Source organism: Labeo rohita, chromosome 11, assembly GCF_022985175.1.
Source record: "Labeo rohita strain BAU-BD-2019 chromosome 11, IGBB_LRoh.1.0, whole genome shotgun sequence".
NCBI classification, from domain to species: domain Eukaryota; kingdom Metazoa; phylum Chordata; class Actinopteri; order Cypriniformes; family Cyprinidae; genus Labeo; species Labeo rohita.
This window is the reverse complement of record NC_066879.1, coordinates 26,527,656-26,547,756: the sequence shown is the minus strand read 5'-3', so window position 1 is coordinate 26,547,756 and position 20,101 is coordinate 26,527,656. Positions and strand designations below refer to the sequence as shown.

At 34.6% G+C, this 20,101-nt stretch overlaps 1 protein-coding gene across 2 annotated transcripts in view; it reads left to right on the top strand.

Annotated features, from left to right (window-relative positions):
* Window positions 1-10,704: 10,704 nt before the first annotated feature.
* Window positions 10,705-20,101, top strand: part of cntn2 (contactin 2) — a 39,245-nt gene continuing 29,848 nt past the window's right edge. For both annotated transcript variants that reach the window (XR_007828734.1, XM_051123035.1), the window contains exon 1: window positions 10,705-10,951. The gene's annotated coding sequence lies outside the window, so the exon portion shown is untranslated. The remainder of the gene's footprint in view (window positions 10,952-20,101) is intronic.

The window sequence follows — 20,101 nt, the reverse complement described above, 5'->3', positions numbered from 1 at the left end:
TTTATTACATTTTCAATACGCACAACAGGACTGAAGAATTAATCAGACTCAAATTACATATGCAACCATCTGCACATGCTGCTTCAAATGACAAAGATTAATTCTGTTTGCATGGCTAATTTTGTAATCTATCTAGAGCTCAGTATGTACACACATTTCTCTACAAAAGATTTTGACTATAACCCATTGTGTTTCCTGATGCCAGTCTAAAAATGAAGAAAGTCAAGTGTTTCTTGGAGTTTAATGTGTTTCAAAGGAGAGTCAAATATATATTAATGAATTATATATATATATATATATATATATATATATATATACACACACACACACACATACACTGCTGTTCAAAAGTTTGGGATCAGTAAAATTTGTAATGTTTTATAAAATATATATATATATTTTTTTTTTTTTCCTCAGCCATTACTCCAGGCTTCAGTGTCAAATGATCCTTCAGAAATCATTCTTATCTGCTAATACTGTATATTATCAATATTGGAAATATATTGCTGCTTAATATTTTATTTCTATATTTATTTATTTATTTATTTATTTATTTATTTGGAAACTGTGATACTTTTTTCAGGATTCTTTTTATATATATATATATATATATATATATTAAAAAAAAGTATATTAAAATATTAAATATAATATTTAAATATTAAAAATATATATTAAAGTACATTAAGATATGAAAAACTATTTTAAATAGCAATAATAATCACAGTATTAATGTTTTTTTTTCTGTGTTTTTAGTGTATAGTACGGTAGTGTATATTGTTAAAGATTTATATTTTAAATAAATAATTAAATAATAAGTAAATATTTTTAACATTTTATTCATCAATGAATCCTGAAAAAAAATCACAGTTTCCTATATATGTGTGTATTAAATATATTAATGTTTTTTTTTTTCTGTTTTTAACCAAATAAATGCAGCCTTGATGAGCAGAAAAGACTTCTTCAAAAATTATTCTAAATCTTACTGATCCCAAACTTTTAAACAACAGTGTATGTATATTCTTTAAAAAATTATCATTATATATTTTTCTGCTGCTTATTATTAGCAGTAGTATTATTGTTGTTGTTTAAAAAATGACAGCCACGTCAGTAAATGAGCATGTTAAAATATTTTAGATACAGTATTGACTTAAATTCACTTAGTATGATCAAAAAATTGACAAAAAAGTTTTTTATATAAAGGGCTATTTATCTTAAATGCCCTAAACGCAAAGTCCTGTAACTTGTCTGCACTCTGTACAAGAGCAATGAGCTCTTGTCACTATAAATGCATTAGAGTACCCACATGTGCGTCCTTTAGTAAAGCCCAAACCCCAAACTCTTTTATTTTTTGTCTCATCTTATTTTTCATCCATTATTTCAGCTTATTGCTGTACGTCCCAGCTGTTTTAACGCAGGTGTGTGCTGAGTCCGCGTCACGACACGTGCTCCATACTGGCAGCGCCCTGGCGAGCCGTCACAATATGCCCCGCAGGCAGATGGTATTACGACTGCCGCCGCGCATCTTCAATTCCCAGTCCAGGGATTTGCTGCTCTATAGCAGGCAGCCTAGCTTGACACTTTCTAAAGATAAAGATGCTGAAACTGCTCTGAGCTTTATGTTTTTCGTTTTCCTGTTGTCCCTGGGTGGCAGGGATAAACAGCTCTACGCTGGCAAGCTTGCCCATTCCCCTCCGATGTGTGCTGTGGGAATAATGTTGTGTTCGAGAAATAGAGCGCGGTGTACAACTCAAGAGCAAGATGTACAAAAACCAACTGGTGGGTTCATGTCAGACATATTTATGTCTTATTCTGAAAGCTAAATATCTCAACAGCATAGATAAACTCTGAAGGGCAAATTCAGTATATTGTTTCACTTTCGCGTGTGGTATTTCAGCGCATTATGATGCTATACTTAAAAGACAGACCTACCATGTGCTCTGAGGTTATTAATCAATGGTGTGTGCTTCTGTTGAAGCCATCAGTATCATTATCTAATCTTAATTAAAATAAAAATCTAATTAAATAGTAAAAATCCAGGTGAGCACTTAATATACACATGAATTCTGAAAACAAAGATTCACCTGTCAGTGAATCGCACTGCCTATGGCGTAATCGCATCACACTTCATACACTTTCAAGCTTATATTTAGTCTAAATTATTTTTCGCTAAATTGAAAATAAGAAATACAGTGCACAGCATGAATGAGTACACCCCCTCTGAAACTTAACAAATTCAGCAATTACTCTTTACTTAGAAGACATGTTGGAGTTCTTTAGAGATATAATATTCCAGTAAATCTGCTTGATCAGTTACCGAAGAAGAATGTTAAAATTATTTAGGAAAATACTATTTTCTTATCAAAGTGATAAAATGTTGTGTTGCAAAAATGAGTACACCCTCCTGAAAGTTACTAAATGACACTAAATAAAAAATTTCTGGTTTAACTTTAAGGCAAGGTTTAATCAACAGGTAAGTATGTTGAACCAAAACTGTTAAAGAGAAGTAATTTCTTGACAAAAGTGTTATATAGCCCACTGAATCATACTCAGACTTATTGCTGACAACACTTGAGAGAAAACTGTCAGGAGATTTATTTCTTAGCATAAAAGAGGACAGTTGTATACAAGGAATAGCAAATTATTGTTTTAAGTGTGAAAATGTAGCAAAAGAAACAGAAATTCAAAAACAATGGGCTTGTAAAAAGGCCCCTGAAAAAATTATGTCTTCACTTTAAGCTTTCATTTAGTGATGAGTGAGTTTTTGCTAGAAAATAAAAGCTATGAAAAGAATGACACTTTATCTGACGGAGTAAGATGCAGCTTGCAGAAGTGACATGTATGGTTGTTTATCCACATCAGAACTACCTGCTGTAGCCAAAGCACAACAACCTCATTTAGCTTCTTCCAAGGCCCATATTTACAAAATACAGGCTTCTGGGAATCCATACTTTGGTCTCATGAGACCAAGTCAATCATTTTGGATCTAGCAGCATCCAAAATGTTATGGTGTTGCTAGAGGAGGAGTACAGTGAGAAGTTCCTATAGTTACGTTCAGTGGTAGTAAAGCGCTTACATAGGGATGTATGAGTGCTGAAGGTGTGAGAGAGTTGTGCTTTATCAGTGCTGTCATGAATTCACACACCATTGTGTGATGTAATTCAAAAACCTGAAACAGAAGATGCTACCCTTTCCTCATTTCCAGCATTTTTGGGCATTTTTTCAACATGACAATGAAGATAGTCATTCTTCCAAGGTGAAAATCCTTCAGTGGACGTGTATTTCACCCAATCTTAACACTCTAGCACCTGTGGGGGATTTTGTAGAGACGAGCTGAGCAACACTCCCCATTAAAGACCAGGGCATTTAGGAATTCGTCCTCCATGAATTAAAGAGGATGTGAAAATTTGTCATGAACTCGTACAGTCAGTGCCAAGAAGGGTCAGAGCAGTTTACTTAGAGTTCTGGAGGACATACTAAGTACTAGAATATTACACTTTGTTAAATTAAATCCAGGGTGTATTCATTTCTGCAATCCCTCATTTAAACAAAACTGGCTAGGTTACTTATTTTACAGATATTAATGGCATATATTTCTCATTTTTTATTAAGAATATGTTTAATACATTTCAATTTTGCCATCTTTCTATGAATTTTATTAGTGTTCATTAAGAAAATACGTATTTTATATTTAATCAGATGGGGTGTACTCATTTATGCTGTGCACTGTATATGTGCACATATAGCCATTGACAACAGAAATAATAGTTTTATACTGTACATTGTTTTTTATTTGCAGTGCTTTATGATATTGTAGTTTATTTCACCATAGAGGGTTTGTGCTTATGTCAAGGTTTGGTCAGTTACCTGGATGCGCGGCCATATTGGCGATACTCAGATGTAAACAACAGCATGGACTGCACGTTTAATGTACTACTGAATACATAGTTCTGCTAATTTATGCTGTATAAATTACGGACAAAATGTGTGAAAGCTGCTAAATCATATGGAGAATTTAATAAGGAGGAAAGGGCGCAATGTTTTGACAAACTAACATTAACCTACTGGATGATAAGAACAAACAAGAATGTTGTCAAGATTCTTGCCCTGGAAATCCTGGTTCACTTTGGCCAACCACAAATGCCTTTTGTTCCTCACTTCTGCTTGATTTGTTTTAACTTTTGGCAGTCTTTAGTACTCCAAATGTTTTTCCCAGTCCGACCAATTAGTACAGTCCAAAACATGACAATAATTAACCATTTTCAGCAACAATAATCAGCCAAATATGTGAGTTTTGTTCGATTCAGTGGCATTGTTTATGTTCAGTGCCGCCTATATGGCCGATTGATGATGCGTTGTGAAAACACCCTATACAGTTACTTTTTCCCCCCCTGATTTTTATTTAACATAATAATATAAGACAATAAATTTGTTATAACATAACATAAAAATGAATATTAAAAAAAAACAAACAAAAAAACATGCCCCTCTCCAGTGGTACTTTAAGTACAACTAATGAATCATATTTTTTTGGTGTACATGTCTGGCTGCTCTGGGAATGTGTTTACAGACTGTTGCAGGCTGACAGGCAGAGCCCAGCAGGACCTCTGATCAACCCAGTCTGTCTCTGCTCAAGCCATGGACACACACACGCACACACACATATGTACATACAGTATACAGCTGGGGGCCATGAAGCCCATTTAAGAGATATGACAGACAGCCCCTAGAGGATCGTGTCCAGGTGCCATCCTTCAGGTAAGAGTGGCAGTGCTGCTTTAGGCGGTTGCCGCTGATTCTGTATCCCTAGGGTATGAAGAGTTTTTGAGAAAAGGCCAGCCATGCAATGTCTGCGTTATATATGAGAGTACTTCCTATCTAAATGCTAATTGTCCCTTTTGCCTGGAGATGAGAAAAAGGAAACAAAATGAAAGGGACTCCATCAATTAGACATAGGAATAACAGAGGATGGAACACTTTGTTTTTTGATTATTGCATGCATTCATACATAAATGCATGGAGAAATATGAGTATGGCTTACATGCTTAGTGTTGGCAAAGTGGTATGATCTTTTTCCTATATCAATATCTGATGTATTCAGAACTGACTAGTGAAAAGGCAGATCTAGAAATTCATTCAGGTTCTCAGACAATGCTGCAGAACATTTTGAACTCTGTAATTTTTTACAAAATGAACATGGTTATATAATTCAAGAAGGTTTTTCTAGGATATGCCAGACATACAGAATTACGCTTTGGTCAAGCTCGGGCACTTACATTTAAAGGGGTCATAGCATGGATTTTTTTAATATGTTCCATGAGGTTTACTTATAATGTTAATAAAGTTTTTTGCACAGAAAACAAATATGTGGAAAAATTGTTATTTTCAACCTTCATTCTGACCATCTGTCTAAACCGAGCTGTTTTAAGGGACGGGTTCGTTAAGGCTTCTCAGTAATCGGCCACTGTTATGATTGGCTAGCGTTATTGCATAGGAAACAGTATCAACGCGTGTTTTGACAGCATAATCAAAATAAAATGGTAATTTCCAGACAAAGCATTATGAAATAATTTATTTACCATTTGTGATGCAGCTGCACTCAAATCTAGTACTACCTCATCTTTCAACAAATGTTTCTTTGTTAACTCTCCATGACACTGTGCCTCGATTACAAAACAACATGCTCCGAACTTGCACCTCGCACCTTGGATCCAAAACGAGCTGTTTTCTGAAGGTTATTACATAAATGCTTCATTTGTAATGAGGAGGACGTTTAAAGTTATGAAACTTTCAGGATGTATTAAGCCTACAAAGACCTCTTCAATGTCAAAAGATCAGCTATAAAAATTACTAACTTGACTGTTTGCACATTGGCAAGAATGTGAACAGGAATTATAGAAAGTTAAATATTAATAGGTTAGTTCACCCAAAAATGAAAATTCTGCCATTAATTACTCACCCTCATGTTGTTCCAAACCTGCAAGACCTTCGTTCATCTTTGGAACACAAATTAAGATATTTTTGATGAAATCCAAGAGCTTCCTGACCTTGTGGACTTTTTTACATGGATTATTTTAACGATGTCCTTACTATCTTTCTAGGCCTTGAAAGTGGTAGTTGTGTTGCTGTCTATGCAGGGTCAGAAAGCTCTCAAATTTAATCAAAAATATCTTAATTTGTGTTCCGAAGATAAACAAAGATCTTAAAGGTTTGGAATGACATGAGGGTGAGTAATTAATGACAACATTTTCATTTTTGAGTGAACTATCCCTTTTAAATTTTATTTTTGATATATTCTAATTTTTGTACAGTATATATTTTAAAATGTCAGTTTGCATATAAGGAGTTAATACTTGTGCAGATTATTTAAAAATAATAAATCATTTAATATTTTAGCAGTTTATTAAGACATACGACCCAAATAGCACATGTACATCTGCAAGATGTCTTTTAAAGATCTCTTAATCTGGAAAGCATCTGCTGTGTACAAACGTCTGCCAGACGTCTGTAAGATGTCAGTTTTACATACATTCTAAGTCATAAACATCTTAAAGGCATCTAATAGACGTCTATTGGACATCTGATAGGAACTGTCCTATAGACGTATTGCAGATGTCAAATAGACATCTCCATGATGTACATGTGCTACACATGATGCAGATATGAAAATGTACTATTAGGAGTGACTCTCCAATCTCCTATTTTAGCAATACACAATTAGAGCTGAGCATTTAATCAGTCTAGTATATTGGGTGACCTCTGCATGGGCACAAGGGTTGTTCTTCAGTGGCAGTTGAAGGCAAGCAGTGGGGCCTTGGGCAGAATGCTCAGGTTACCCAGAGCTTTTAGGCATCATTAGAAATCACAACTATTGATCCTTCTGAAAGCAACAGATGGAGCTCAGCTCGCCTACAGAGGGTCTGGAGCCAGCCGATACAGTAAGAATGACCAGACGGAAACACTATCAGCGTAATATTCAATTCATGTAGTTGACATGCTTTGTAAGTCATTTTTTGTTTATGTTGCAGACGGACTCTTGGCGGGGATGAAGCATCACGGAAATTTTCAGTGCAACTGCAGGTATATTTGTCAACTGTGATTTATTTAATCTGCATGCACCAAAAGTAGCCAAAAATGTATGAATTAAAAAATATATATACTTTTTGTGATTCAATAAAATGCAGTTTTAACCATATTGTTTAAAAAGATAAATTTTTAAATTTTTTCGTGCATCTTTGAGACAAAATTTTGTGTTTTGCCCTTTTGGCAAAGGGCCATAAAGATCTTTGCCTTTTCTGTTCTTTTAGCAACACATAAACATACACTGAGTGACAGGTTTTCTTCTGACATCAATAGCTATTCATTACAAGGCCTGAACAAAGAGAATCAGAATACGTATCACATCAGGCAGGCGGACGCACACACGGGCTCAGTGCTTGAATCACATGCACGCCACCACAGTCCGTGACAGCATTGATGAGATTTGTAGAGGCTCCAGCAGTCAAAATGAAAATTAATACGACAGCAGGGACCGGCGCGTGCAGTCAGTCAGGGTCCAGGCTCTTAGCACTGGTGAGGTCCGGCTTCGACGGGCAGTGTCAGTCTCTAGGGACAAGGGTACTGAAAAATGATCACGTCCTCTTGTCTGTGTACAAGAGAGCCAGGGGAGAATGAGGAGTCTGGAACTTCCTGGAATCTTGTAGAATAAATTAATTTAAAACCATCAGTTCCAGCATCATTTGCCACGGCCTGACAGCTATTTAATCTCTCCTTTCATGACTTCATGCTGAGACAACAAAATCAATTAACAAATCTCTTTGTCTTCATCTGTGCCCAAGCATCTCTCATTGCATTTTGTGTTCACATAGGCATACAAACTTCAATTTCAAGATTAGTTTATTACTGGATTAGGCCCTTAAGCAACTTTTGCCTGAAACTAGTTTCGTAATCATATTATGTCTGTATATTTGTGTTCCAGTGTCCAATTTTTCAAAACCAATTATTAAAAAAGAAGAAAATGGATGTTGTATCTCTTTGCTAAGTATCTTTGCTCTATTCTAAAGAAAACATCCTTTGGCATTTAATAAAATAAGTGATAGTCTAAGTTTGGCTTTCATTCTTATTTTGAGTAGATTTATTAGGCCACAACATAGTCCTAATTTTTCTTTTTTTATCTATAATGTATCTTTTTTTTATATAGATCTCCAGTGACTACAAGTATTACTAATAAGAAGGTTAAGAAAAATCCAAAGGACATTTTTCATTGCTTGTATGTTGCTCTTTCATTGCTTATGAGCTTTAATTGAGTTTTGTTTCAAGAACATATCAACTTTATTTCAAATGTTTCACCTTGAATTCCTCAAAAAGAAAAGAAATAGACTATCAATAGTACGTAGTGTCGTGGACGCGCATCTCAGAGCTAGTGCTACACAAGCTTTTGTGCTTAAAAGTATACATTATTTTTATTTTCAAAAAAAAAAAAATTACTGATCATTTTGCTAGATAAGACCCTTCTTCCTCGGCTAGCCCTTTGAAACAACATTATAGCCCTATTTAAACTACATTTGGGAAGTTCAAAATCAGGGCACCAATGAAGTACATTATATGGAGAAAAATCCTGAAATGCTTTCCTCGAAAACCTTCAGGTTTTCTTCACAACTGTAGACAGAAAGACATGAACAATAATAAGACATAACAACAACATTCGCAATAACATATCGGTTTACTGAATAAAGTAAATATAACTCCTCAGTTTACCACTGGCTACTCTCTGCTGTCTCAGATGACAACATCTCTGTCCTGTTTCAGCCACCATAGCTTCTCTATGTGCAATTCGCAACCTCACCGCTAGAGATCGTTAAAAAGTACGCACTGCACAGATTTTTTTATTGTAACGACGCTGTTGAGGTTTCTTCTGATAAACTTTAGGAGAGAGCCTTTTCAGAAAAGAAGAAGCAGATGCCCATTAGTTCTTTATTTAAACAATTGCGACCACACTGTTGTGGCAGTTCTTAACTATTTGTTAAATCAAATTGTCAAATTGGTGGCTAAAAGTGTGGTCACATTTGCTGATTCTCAGGAAAATTTTGCAGTCAAAATCCAGTCATTTTTCATAGGATTCCACACATTCGAGAGTTTTGCTAGGGCGAAAAGATTTCCACGTGATGATTTCGCAACTGTCCGTCTTGCGAATTTGCCATGTTGACCAACAGGAAGCTGCTTGACTTTAATGTAAGTTGTGGTTTTGTGTACATCGCTACACTATTGAGAATGGGCAATGGACCTCTTTTGTTTGCAAAATTTTGCGAAAATTTTGCTAATGTGCCATACCTTAATTTTTATGAACTGTTATGATCTCACTCTGTTTTTGTTATCTGTTTAAGCCCAACTGACGACTTAGGGGTGGACCTTCATGCATATCCCATATAGCACACGTACATCACAGAGACATCTATGTGACATCTGCATTTATTTTTTAGAATGTTTGCAATACATTTAGAATGTTTGCAAAACATTAGATTAGATGTCAAATAGACGTTTACATGATGTTTATGATTTAGAATATACGTAAAACTGACATCTTAAAGACGTTTATCAGATGTTTGTACACAGCAGATGCTTTTCAAGATGAAGCGATCTTTAACAGACATCTTGCAGACATACATGTCCCAGATAGCACACGTACGTCTGCAAGATGTCTGTTAAAGATCACTTGATCTGGAAAGCATCTGCTGTGTACAAACATCTGACAGATGTCTATAAGATGTCAGTTCTACATACATTCTAAACCATCAACATCTTGAAAACATCTAATAGATGTCTATTTGACATCTGATAGAAAATGTCCTATAGACGTATTGCAGATGAGCAAACACTCTAAAAAAATACGTCTTGCAGATGTAAATGCAAGCCGTGATGTACAAGTGCTATGGACGCAGCCGTGGCCTAATGGTTAGGGAGTTGGGTTTGTAACCGAAAGGTTGTGGGTTTCGAGTCCCAGGTCCAGCAGGCCTAACTGCTCCCTGGGCAGCGATAGCACTCACTACTGTGTGTGTGCACTTGGATGGGTTAAATGCACAAATTCTGAGTATGGGTCACCATACTTGGCCTCACATCACATCCTTTCCTATCAGGAGTGCTATCTCAGATTCCTTTCTAAAAATCGTACTAAAAATTGTCACTTTGTAAAATAGTAACATTTTCTCATGAAACTGTGTTTTTTTTTTTTTTGTCCTATAGAAGAAACAAACCTAATTTCAATCTTTTAGAATAAAGTGGGTAGGTCTTTTCTGTGGTGAGAAACGTATTTGTATGCAGCAGAGTTGTGTAATATTATTCAGACATTATTCTGAGTCTTTATGAATCAGTGGTGGTGGGAATAACAATCTGAACACAGACGGTGTGGTTTCCTTGAGATGTGAGGGTGTGCATATTGTGCCATTGGGGTTTCATTAGAGAGGTGCGAAGGGGTGTGTTAATGCATTTGTGTGTGTGTGTATGTGTCAGTGGGGGAAGGGTACACACTTTACCTCCTTTGAGGAAACCTTCTACCTTCTTTGTGTATATTCACTGTGTATTAAAGAAAGAAGAGGTTCATTTACTTGTGTTGCATTAATCGTATTCCCTCACTGGAATCAAATGTAGAGTAAGAGGGAGGGAGAGGAAGGTAGAGAGAGAGAGTGTGTGTGTGAGGGAGTGGGAGGAGGGAGTAGGGGGATGATTTAGGCTATTATGAAAGGAAGATAGAGACAGAGTGAGGAAGAGAGATCGTGTCGTGCAGACGACAGCATCCTTATTGCAACAGGGGCTGCAGTTACTTAAAGAGAGAGAAAAAACCTCATAACATTAGAAAAGGCCAGTGGCCATTATTGACGCAGCGCGCGGCACCAGCAGCGTCACTTGAGGAGACAGGGAGACGCGAGCACGTCCTCATTCAAGCGGTTTTACAAAGGTAAGAAAGCGCTTTTAAATCTTCCAGAATCACCCAAAACGTAATTATTCATTTAACAGTTTCATTCATATTGCCTTTATTTCGCTATCTGGCTGTTTTTGCCCCTATTTAGGACGAGACGCGCTGTGTTTATATTCTGCTTTGAGAATTGAAGCGTCCCATAATAATCTGTTTGAAAGGGATTGCGCAATACAGTCTAGCGGAAATATATTAAGGAATATTTCGCTTAACTATGCATCACTGTGTAGATATTAGGAGGCCTGTATGAAATAAATACGTCTATTATGAAATAACAGGGCGGACTGGTATGAACGGCTAGTAACGGCGTTTTGTTTACACGGGAGTGACGACCCTCATTGAAATCATAGCGGTTGATAGATAGGCATGAGTCTTACCTTAAACACCTGTGCAAATTACTGTCCAAAGACAAACATAAAATACTCTTTGAGAAGTCTGTTATATACCATGATGTTACCGGAGATGCCCGGGGTAGTTAACACTGCATAACATTGTAACGTTTTATATTACACAGTATGACCCGCTAATCGTAGCCTATGTAAAGGTGACCGGGGCAAGTTGTCACACTAAAAATTTAGAGATAATGTCCAGATAGACAAATGTCTATGTCTAGCAGTCTTTAGTATGTTGGTTTTAAATCCTCATGTTGGCACATTATTATTAGGGCAAGTTTATCACGCGTAGTTTAGTGTGCCATTTATTTATTACGATATTTGTTAACTAAAACATTTTTAATATTATTTTCATAAATAGTATGTTTGTAATGGTTAAATTTGGATGAAAAGACTATAATAGGTTCCAAAGTAACAACCCCATATAAAATACCATAATAAAAAGTTTTAAGGAAAGTATCTGTACAGAAATTCACTTAAAATTTTTTTTTTAAATATAAATATATTCTATAGAGATGTACATGTACTAGCCTTGAAAGATAATTCAGACAGTTGAAATATTATATTAAAGCATAACAAAAAGGCATTTTCAATTAAGTCATCTTCAATGACATGCTGTAAAGAATGCAGACCCAAACTGCTCCATTTCATAAATTCTGATCATACACAAAAGCTCACCAAGGTCAGTGTGCCCCAATACTAACTGCCTTGTTCTATGACTCAGCCCTGTGGCACGAAATTCTCGCTTCATGTTTTGGGGGTTTTTTCTGTTCTTATCAGTTGAATCTGTCGGACTTCAGAAAAGCTGTCTGGTTACTGAGACTACATTAATAATGTGACTGAATGTTTTTCACCATGCGTTTTGCACCATGCTTTTCAGTAGGTTTCCCTTTGAGTTTTGAGATCAGATTCTGCTCAGTTTTCCTTGTGTTCTTTATAAGTGAGTTGAGCTCTTTAATGTCTTCTTGCCTCTTTCATGCTATCTGAATCACAAGAAGTAATTAAATCTTAATAAACATGACTAGAAACTGAAATTCATGTTTTTCACATCGTAAAAATCTTGATTTTAGCACAAACTGGAAAGGTAATTTGCGCAAAGCACTAAAGGTAGTATGGTCAGTGACTCAGGTTTATTGGTGACAGTGGTAGTGAGAGAGAGCATTTCAGAGGTGTTTTGGAAGCTGGGGACAGTTATGGCCAAGGGTTAAACCTGATAGTGACAGACCAAGCAGCGGCAGCAAATTAAAGCTCAGTGAAGCACTGTGGAAAAGTACACCACGGACTGCTAATGCTGGCCCGCAGCAGCCCCATCAGTGTGCTCAGGTGTGCGGCTCGAACCAAAAATGTAAAACGCTGAGAGACTGAAAAAAGACGAAAAAAACAAAAAAAAAACAGTTGTACACAAGCTCTTGGACAAGATGCTGCTGATTCTGGCAGACTCTGATTTTGGCAGACTTATGACCTAGAATTTTTTATAAAATAATTCATGTAAATATAGCTTCACAATCTACTGGAATGAGGGCGTGTGCTATATCCACCAGCCTCATAAAACATTCACGAGATCCCCATGCTTTCAGAAGCAGATGAGGGTGAGCGATTGGGTAGGACTAGGGGTCCAGATCTTTTTTTGATGGGTGTTGTCCATGTGGAGCGTAGATTAAATCTATATTGACAGAAAAAATAGCCTAACTTCCCTTATTAAAAAAATAATACATCCAATTTATAAATTATGCTTTAAAATGGAATTAATTCCTGTGATGCCAAACTGTATTTTTAGCAGCGGTTATTCTAGTCTTCAGTGTCACATGATTTTTCAGAAGTCATTCTAATATGCTGATTTAATGCTCAAGAAACATTTCTTATTATTATCAATGTTGAAAACAGTTGTGCTGCTTAATATTCCTTAGTATTTGTGTAGAAATTATACCCTTTTTTAGGATTCTCCAGCATTTATTTGAAATGAAAATCTGTTGTAACTATATACGTCTTTGCTGTCACTCTTGATCAATTTATTGGATCATTGGTGAATAAAAAGCATTAATTTCTTTTAAAAAAATGCCCCTAAACCTTTTGAGTTTTGACTGAAACTTAAATGTTAAAAAATATCAAACCATATGGCAGTTAGAGATTGGCTTTTTTGTGTATTTTGTCTACTAGCCAAGGTACTCACTGTTATTGGTATTATTATAATTAATATTATTATTATTATTGTTTATACAAATTTATAATTCATCCTCCTCACTCTTTTCATTATTGCCATTTTTAAGACAGGACATGGTAAAAAAATATATTTGTTCCCAAATTTTGTTTTATTTTTTCCCCAAATTCTTTCCCTCTCCAAACTCTTTTTCCGTTTAAATTTTTCAGGATTCCGTATTTTTTCTTTTCTTTTTTTTTGGACTTATTAAAATCATGAAACTTAAACAATTTAACATCAATTTATTAGAAGTTAAACAACATTTACATGTTTAGGTCCCAATGAAATGTTTTATTTCTGTGTTTTAGCATGTCTGCTTAATGGAATGCATAAAAACAAGTTTAATTTATTCTTACAATAGATTTATGAAATGTTATCAAATGAAGGAATAAACTAAACAAGTTTTATTTTTTGGCAAATAAAGGGAATTTGCTATTACAATTAAAACATTTAAGAAATATTGTATGATTACTCCTTAAAAAATAATATTTTTGTAGAAATTATACCCTTTTTTAGGATTTTCCAGCATTTATTTGAAATGAAAATCTGTTGTAACTATATACTTGTCTTTGCTGTCACTCTTGATCAATTTATTGGATCATTGCTGAATAAAAGTATTAATGTCTTTAAAAAATACTGCCCCATTAAACCTTTTGACTTTTGACTGAAACTTAAATGTTAAAAAATATAATCCATATGGCAGTTAGAGATTGGAATTTTTTGTGTATTTTGTCTACTCAAATAGCCAAGGTACTCATTGTTATTGGTATTATTAATAGTATTATTATTATTATTATCTATACAAATGTATAATTCATGCTCCTCACTCTTTTCATTATGTGCCATTTTTAGGACCGGACATGGTAAACAATTTTTTTATTTTTTCCCAAATGTAATTTTATTTTTTTCCAAATTCATTTTTTTTCTCTCTCACTGTGAAACTGTGAAAAAATTCTGTTTTGTGGACTGATTTTTTTTTGGACTTAATTAAAATCACGAAACGTAAACAATTTAACATCAATTTATTAGTTAAACAAAAATTACATGTTTAGGTCCCAATGAAATGTTTTATTTCTGTGTTTTAGCGTGTTTAATTATTGGAATGCATAAAAACAAGTTTAATTTATTCTTATGAAATTAGACTTATGAAATGTTTTGCTTATCAAATGAAGGCATAAACCATTAAAGTTATCTTTTCATCAATGAAAATTAAACAAGTTTTATTTTTTGATAAATAAAGGGGACTTGCTATTAAAATTAAAACATTTAAGAAATATTGTGTGATTGTTCCTTTAAAAAATAAGACCCAGCCAACTGAACTTCTGGTGGTTTGGGCATTTGGAAACACCCCTTTAGCTAAAGTAATTGGTTCCTAAATCAACCACTTACTGTTTATGCTTAAATAGTCAGGCTCTACTTTAGAGGTTGACCGATTATCGGCCTGGGAGATTATTGGCGTGTCATTAAGCATTTTTATGGTTATTGTTATCAGACATTTTCAAAACCAATTTGCCAATAAAAAAATATTTATAGTTCTTTAAACAAAGTTTTTTTTTTGTCAGAGCCTTTGTAATTCTTAATTTCGACATGAATTTTCATTTATTCACCAGAAATATATATTGGTTCAAAATATCGGTTATTGGTCTAACTAATATGTAATCATCAGTATCACCATCAGCCCTGAAAAACACATATTGGTTCACCCCTACTCTACGTGCAGGCTTTTAACATTATATCTGTTGCTATACTGCATGCTGTTTACTCCCAAGAGCCTGAAGGAAATGAGACAGATTCTGTGCCTCAAAATGTTATGGTTTCTATGCTGCTTTGTTACTGGAATGCCAAGGTTAGAACCTGTGATTCAGCTCAGATCAATAAACCTATTTTTGCTTCTGGGCAGTGGACAAACTTGTAGCTAGTCCATGATTAATTTGTTCATGTTTTGAATTGAGTAAATACAAGCTTAAAATTATATATTTTGTCAAATAAACATAAAAATGTGTTTCAAGTAATACCATCCAATTAAACTGGTTTTACTCAGGTCTTATCATTTATTTAATATGGCAGATTTAATATATATTAAGTACCTATGACTAATTTTTAAGCTGCCAAAATTAGTAGAAACTAGTTAGTTTTCAAACAAAATCACTCCTCTATTTTAACATTTAATTAATTACATACGTTGCTTTAAATATAATTTTACAATGTCATTATTTAATGCTTCTTTCCATATTCACATTTAAGTAAAATTGGTTGCTAAAAGACACTTTTAGAAAACTAAAGTGACCCGGTAATCCTCCCATAGATCATGGATGAAGTGCGAATGAGGTGCATCCACAAGCGCTATGTGAATCTATGTTAATGTGAGATGAAATTAGATTAGTATGGTAGCTGGAAGTGCATTCCTGTCCAGCTGCTGAAAAATGATCCTATAGAGAGCACTGAAGCCTTGAACTCAGGCAGTCAGGATGATGTGCTTACTGAAGGGAAGTTTTAACTGAAGTCAAGTGAATCTGAACTGAAGCGTTACATATATTTGAAAGACTTATTCATCCATGCGCATGTACTTGCTTAACCCTGATCTGCACACAGCCAGGTCATGAGTGCCTTCAGTAGTTCAACCATTCATTGGGAGTGCTAATAAAAATGTCTGATCAAATAGAGAGGGGTAGTTCATTGGGGAGGTCAGAGACCACAAGGTCTTAGTCAAAGGGTGATAAAGGTCAAGGACCTTCACATCTGTTGGGTTATGGGGGTCTCGTTGAGATATGGCCATTAGAGAGAATGGATGGGCCTGTGTTTGAGGGCGGAGGTAGTAAATGAGGAAAAGTGGGGAGTTTCTCAGTTCTCTGATCTCTGCTGTGAAGTGCTAAAATACAGATGAGCTTCTGTTTTGTGTTCTGCAGTGAGCACTTCTGGGACATAGAGCGGTCATTGTTCTCCTCCAGGCATTGCTGCTGCAGATGCTGTATCTGTCAGTGCGAACATGCCATGCTCCAATTGAAGTCACTGGGCATCATAATTGCAGTCTCTCCCTCGGTACGGCCATCCACGGCCCCCGCTTCATGTTTTAACGAACCTTATCAGAGAGTGTAACAGAGAGTTCTATATACAGTTTCTCCTGTTCTCTTTATTATGAGATCAGTAACATTTGTTTCAGTTACATTTAAGGGCTGTGAAATGATTCAATGTATTATACAGGATTTTGTGCCATTCAAAAGTTGTGGGTCAGTAAGACATAAACATAAAAAAAAAAGAAATTCATATCTTTCATATTTTTGATCTGAAGTGACATCAAAGGCATTTATAATGTATAAATAGAATGCAAACAAAAATGTATAACATTTTCTTTTCAACTTTTTATCAAAAAATGGTTACACTTTACAATGTGTCATTTGTTAACATTAGTTAATGCATTCATTAATATTAAAAAACAATGAACTACATTTATTACAGTATTTATTAATCTTTGTTAATGTTAGTTAATAACAAAATACAGTTGTTAATTGTTAGTTCATATTAGTTCAGTGCATTTACTAATGTGAACAAACACAACTTATATTTTAATAATGCATTAGTGAAAGTTAATATTACTTAAAATTAATAAATGCTGTAGAAGTATTGTCCCTTTTTAGTTCATGTTAAAGGAGAAGTCCACTTCTAAAACAAAGATTCACATATAATGTACTCACCCCATTGTCATCCAAGATGTTCATGTCTTTCTTTCTTCAGTTGTAAAAAAAAAAAAAAAAAAATTTGAGGAAAACATTTTAGCATTTTTCTTCATATAATGGACTGATATGGTGCCCCGATTTTGAACTTCCAAAATGCAGTTTAAATGCGGCTTCAAACTATCTCAAATGCGGTTGTAAACAATCCCAGCCGAGGAAGAAGGGTCTTATCTAGCAAAACGATCGGTTATTTAAAAAAACAAACAAATACAATTTAAATACTTTTTGTTCTCAAACACTCGTCTTGCCTTGCTCTCGTTGAACTCTGTGTATTCTGGCTCAGGACAGTTATGTCGAAAAACTAAATCATATTTTCTCCCTCAACTTCAAAAATCATTTTAAAATCATCCTACATCGCTGCAGAAGTTCTGACCTAGTCTTTGCAAAGTGAACATCGAAGAAGATCAAACACCCTTAACAAAAAAGGTAAAACAGTGATATAGGACGATTTTGAAGTTGAGGGAGAACATGAGATGAGAGTTTTTCGACATACCCTAACTGTCGCAAACCGGAATAAAAACAGTTTAGGCAGAGTAAGACAAGACGAGCATTTGACATTAAAAAGTATATAAATTTTATTATTTTTTATGAAAGTAACCAATCGTTTCACTTCTTTCTCAGCTGGGAACGTTTACAACCGCATTTGGGATTGTTTGAAGCCGCATTTAAACTGCATTTTGGAAGTTCAAAATCGGGGCACCATAACAGTCCATTATATAAAAAAAATGCTGAAATGTTTTCCTCAAAAAACATAATTTCTTTACGACTGAAGAAAGAAAGACATGAACATCTTGGATGACAAGGGGGTGAGTAAATTATATGTAAATCTTTGTTTTGGATGTGGACTTCCCCTATAACTAAAGTAGTTAACTAATGTTAACTAATGAAACCTTATTGTAAAGCGTTACCAAAAATGCATCATATAGTAATTTATTTTAATAATGCATTAGTAAATGTTGAAGTTAATATTAACTTAAATGAATAAATGCTCTAGAAATATTGCTCATTCTTAGTTCATGTTAACTAAGTAGTTAACTAATGTTAACTATTGAAACCTTATTGTAAAGTGTTACTAAAAAAAGCATTATATTTTTCACGAAAATATTAAGCAACTTTTATCAACACTGATAATAAGAAATGGTTTTTAAGAAGGATCTTGTGACTCTTCATGAAATAGCCTCTAAAGTAATGGCTCCTAAAAATTCAGCTTTGTATATAAATTACAAATAAATGAAAATAAATTAATAAATTACATTTAAAATATATTAAAATAAAAAAAATGGAAATTAAAACATTAAAGTAGAAAAGTTATTTTAAATTATAATAATTTTTTGTAACATTATATTGTATTTTTAATCAAATAAATGCAGCCCTAGTGAGCATGAGAGATTTTTGTAATAGTTTCTATATCATCGAATAAGCTGATCATTTATTTTCCTGTGTTAACCAATAAAAGGCTGCTAATAAAATTATATTCTATTTTATCTAAATAAACTAAATCTAAAATCAGCCATTTTAAATGCTTCAATGAATTCAGGCATAAAAAATTATAATGTAGAATAGGAAAAATATTTGAATAATTATTGATTACATGTAGGTTTTTTTTTTTTTTTTACATTTACCTTTTTTTCAGTAATGTCAACCGATAACTGATATGGCACCAATGTATTCTACATAACGAAATAAGGATTGATATATCAAGAGTTTAGAATGTTGTTCCCTGAATTAAAATGTTCAGTGAATACTCCTTTTGTCAGCTTTTTGAAGGTCACCAAATTTCAGTCTGTTTCCTCTTCAAAAAGGACAAGCATATCATCGTCCTCTGTGATGTGAGCCAAGCTATTACAGGACATTTCATCTTGGCGGGCTGTCAACACTCACAGACTATCATGTTGGTATTTCAGTTGCAGGAGGGCTGGTGGGTCCACATGAAGCTGTTTGTCTTCTCTACACTTTCTCTTGTGAGTTTGATACATGGCCGTGGCCTTCAAAGCCCAGACTGGCACCACTTTACGTACCATCTGCAGGGCACTGGGAGGCAACGAGGTGTCGTTAAATGTGTGGATGCATATAAGGACAATTGAAACAGGTGGTGCACAAGCTGCTGCTTTAGTTTTATGTACTGAATGTGTGCATCCTGCATATTTAATGTCAATGGGTGATTCATCATTTAGGGCAACATTTAGTTGAATTCTCAAATAATGAAACTTAATTAAAAAGACATGATCAAATTCTGACCATTTTGGTTATGACACTATCAGGACCAAATTGACCCAGTCTTGAAAATGTCTTTAAATATTGAAAATTTGTTGTATACATTATAAAGACTTTTCACAATGTATTCAAATCGAGAGGGGCTACAGTACATCTTAAACCCTATTTGAAGGACTCAAGCTTTGCTTAACCCAAATGAAACTGTTATTGTTGAGACTAAGCAATTTTAGCCCAGGTCTTTGGATCTGTGAAATCTGAGCTGTTACAATTTGAGCAGAGATCTGGTTTCAGATATCCACACAGGCCAAGGCAAAGACAGCATTTTAAGCTGACGATTTTTATCACCACCCGCTGCCACGCTGCTGTCTAAGACCATGCTGTACCCATCCTCAGCACTTTTCCCAGCGTTTGTGCTTTCCTGTCTATTGTGGCACCAATTAGAGTTATTGTGACAGTAGTCCTCATGTAGGATGTAGGTGACCACTCAATATATGAACCATGAACAACCCCACAGTGTTCCATACAAGCAAAATGAAATTGCTGGGATAATTGTCTGAATAAAAGCTATTAGTTAAATCTTGCACTCATTAATTAACAT